Genomic DNA, 4102 nt, shown 5'->3' with positions numbered 1-4102 from the left:
CTGCACAGGTGGATGCCAATGACATATCTTTGGAAAATCAAGTCAAGGTCATGAGAGGAGCTCTGCAATGGATGGGAGTTGCTGACCAAGCCCTCATGGACCCGGATTTCTGAAATCGCTTCAATGGGAAAAGGGCTGCCAACCTACGTGTGATGAGTTAGTTGCTCACCGTTTCTACCATGTGTGACAAACCAATCGCCTTAAAGGCGATGTTCATTCACTATCTCTTAGGAGACTCGGTCACATAGTATAACAGAGTCTTGAGGGACTACCCCAAGGCATCATGCTGAGATATGTCCAAAAACTTCGTGGCAGATCATTAGGCCTAGAAACGATGCTTAATCTCTTTTGTGGAACTAGTAGCCTTCAAACAAGGACCCGATGAAGCATTCACAGACTTTGTCGACCTACTAAATGTCATGGCCACAAGGGTCACTGAAAGCCCTTTCTCAGATCATGCCAAGATCAACATGATACTGGAAAATGCCAACCTTGAGTACAAGACATTTTTCTGCCACGACGATGTCTCTCTGACTTTCCACATCACGTCAGATAGGATCATGTTGTACGAAAGGACCAAGTCCCAAATAGTCGGTACTAAGTTGGTCGAAAACCCAAGAATCAACGAAGTCTCAAGGAAAACGGTTCAAGGGAAGGCACAACCAGCATGGGACGTGAATTAGATCATACTCCACCAAACAACCCCAGTCAACCGGAACCCTCCTGCTGATCAAAATCAGCAAGGAAACCAAGTTGTAGAAAGAAACATATACAAGTCATATAATCCATCCATAAAGTTGCAAAGATGCTTTACTACTATAGGCAACCTTTGGCTGAGGCCCTTCACCAACTCCTCAAGGAGGGAGACTTAGTGCTTCCTTAAATACATTATGTGGAGAAGTACTGATTGACGCTTGTGTGGGCCATGCAGAATTTAAGACATTATGTCTAATCTCATACAGTCAATCTCGTCTCAAAAATAGACCCACTTAACTACCTATTGGAGAGACTAGTCCTTAACAGACATTTGACAAGATGGAGAATGCTATTGAGAGAGTTCAAGATCGAATATGTTACTCAAAAATCTATCAAAAGACAAGCCATTGCTGACCACTTAGCTGAACACGCATTGTCAGATAACACTTCCAATAACACAAATCTCTTTGATGAGAACCTCTTCACAATTGAGGACTCAATTTGGGAGCTATACTTTGGCGTTGCAAGGAAGGAATATGAGTCAGGAGTATGTATCATACTATGCTCACTTGAGAAGATTTTATTGCCAACAACCATCAGGTTGAATTTCACATGTACCAATAACATTACTAAATATGAAGCCTTGATAGCTGGGCTTGATAACGTTATGGGAATGAAAACCCAACAAATACGAGTGACTGGTGACTCCTTACTCGTCATAAACCAAGTTAAAGGGATTTGAAAGGTGAAAGAAGAAAAGCTCAAACCCTATCTAGAAAATGTGAAAAGATGATCCCATATTTAAGAAAATCACCTTTCAGCACATAACTAGGAAAAATAATCGGTTCATCGATACCCTTGCGACCCTTGCTTAAATGGTTGATACACTAATTAAGGAAAAACCATGGTTCCACGATGTTCTGTCCCTATTGAAAAATGGGGTATACCCTGAAGGAGCCACCAAAAGGGATAAAGAAGCCCTTTGAAGGTTTTCTATAGATTCTTAGTAAGAGGTGATCTCCTGTTCAAGAAATCCTTCGCTAGCATCATTCTACGGTATCTCGATCAGCTAGAAATCGGCCAAGTACTGACAGAGTTACACAATGAGGGAGGTCATTTTGGGGCAGTTGCCTTAGCTCAAAAAATCAGGCGTCAAGGCTATTACTGGACCACCATGGCCGAAGATTGTTGGAAGTTTGTTACGAAGTGTCCCCAATGTCAACTTTATGGAGACCTCATCCATGCACCATCCGTACCACTCAACTCAACACCGCCCATATGGCCCTTTGCCATGTGGGTGTTTGAACACATTTTTCAACACCTTGCATCCCCGATGTGGAATAAAAGAGAAGCCGATCAATAAGGCCCTGATATACAATGGAATTATTGACAGTCTCAGAATTGCTCCAGAACGGTTGAGAATATTCCTAAGCACTCTAAAAGGCTCCTTGCCAAGTTTCATTACAATTTGACATGTCTAATACAGTGCAGACAAAGAAACAATTTCAGAAAAAATCTGCATCTAGCACCTTGAAATGGACCTCATAATTAGAACTGTATTTTTGGTGCGTCAAACAGTTATGAGACTACTGCTATTGGATCCATTATAAGGGTTAAACCCCGTAAGTTTCGGCTTAAACAGACGTTTCAAGACAAAGTTATGAGTGAAACATTAAATAGGGGTAGGCCACATGCTATTCTTGTGCGGCCTCCCTGCACTAATCTCCATTAAAGGAGACTGGTTTGTATGGTTACGAGCAACAACTTCAGAGACCCATATCTCACTCGTTATGAGCCGGATCGTGCTCAAATTTTGTGAGTGGTTCGTCTCGTCAAGATGAGCGTTTTAATCTGTGGCATGCCCTGTGACAATGCTCGAGCAGGGAGAAAAACTAGAGAGAAGTTGGTGATTCGTGAAGACAGTTGCAAAAAATTTAGCAGCAACACGCCTCGCTCGAGTTGCCATATCACGGCGCTCGAGTACCCAATAGACCCGCAAGCAATTGTATTATGTACGTAAGGTCCGGGGCTATGTCTGATTCGAACCTCGTGTATGATGAACGGTTGGATTCGACACACAAAGGTATCAAAGTTGCTGCAGATTCCGATCGCTGGATTTCAAGATTTCGACCAAAAACCCGAGACGACGAAATCTTCGTTCGGGCACGAAATCAAGCTGCATTTGTAACAACACGATCGTGGCAGCATACTTAGTGCAATTTAGTGAAGAAACCAACGAAAAAGATCAAGAAACAAGCACGCTTTCGATCTGAAGTTTTCAAGACTTATACAAATTTGGAGTCGTATGATCGTGGTTTAAAAATATGATCCGTGCCTAGAAGTTGGTATCAAATTGATTGTCATGTCGAGCCCATTGATAAAGTAATCATCTTTCAGCCAAACAGACACCGAAGCAACCCCAAATCATTTATGGAAGATCACGCACGTTCTGGGGCATCAGTAGGGAATGTTTTGAAAGTTTATGTATTGTTGGGTAGGGGCAAAACTATCCTTTTACACCTATTTTTAGATTTTATTTTAATTCAAATAAATTGTACTTATCATCAACTAGGCTAGATTTTAGGCATCCACCCATGTTTGGGCCCAATTCTATAAATACATGCTAAACCTAATTGTAAAGGGATCCCTCAGTTTTCAATCTCGTAAATAAAATTTGGGATTTTCACATTGAAATTGCGGGCACGTCTTGGAGAGAGAGAGAGGAGAGAGAAGAAAAAGGCTGGTACCCTTTGATGAAAATAACTTTCTCCCTCCTCTCATCTCTCTCTTTCTCTCCTCTCCTCATTTTCTCTCTTTCCTCCCCTCGTGTCTCTCTCCTCCCCTCGTCTCTCTCTTTCTCTATCCTCTTCTCATTTATCTCTTTCTCTCTCTTCACCTTGTCTATCTCTTTTTTCATTCCTCTCTTCTCTCTCTTTCTCTTTCCTCTCTCTTTTCTGATCTTTTTTACTCACTTTCCTTCTCTCCATTCTATCTTTCCTTTCTCTTTCCTCTCTTTCCTAATCTCTCTCTTCCTTCTTTCTCCCTGTTGTCTTCTTGCTCTCTCTTCTTCATTCATGCATGGTGAAGCCTATCATCAGGTATGATGTCTTCCTACTTCTGGAATATAAACAGTGAGCCGGGCCTTAACACGAGTGGTAGGCTGGGCCTCTGTCCAAGTTCCCTATCTCTGTCTCGTGTGTCATGGATGACAGAACCTCATCGTTGTCCATGTTTTCTTCTCCCTTCTTTCTCCTCTATCCTGGACGACGGAACCTCATCGACGTCCATGTTTTCTTCTCCTTTCTCCCTCCTCTATCATGGATAGTTGAACCTCATCACCGTTCATGTTTTCTTTTATTTTCTCTCTCCTATGTCATGGACGGCCGAACCTCATTGCCGTCCATAT

The sequence above is a fragment of the Amborella trichopoda genome, chromosome 5 (genome assembly GCF_054954075.1).
Source record: "Amborella trichopoda isolate Santa Cruz 75 chromosome 5, AtrichopodaSantaCruz75HAP2 v2.0, whole genome shotgun sequence".
NCBI classification, from domain to species: domain Eukaryota; kingdom Viridiplantae; phylum Streptophyta; class Magnoliopsida; order Amborellales; family Amborellaceae; genus Amborella; species Amborella trichopoda.
This window is presented reverse-complemented; position numbering follows the sequence as displayed.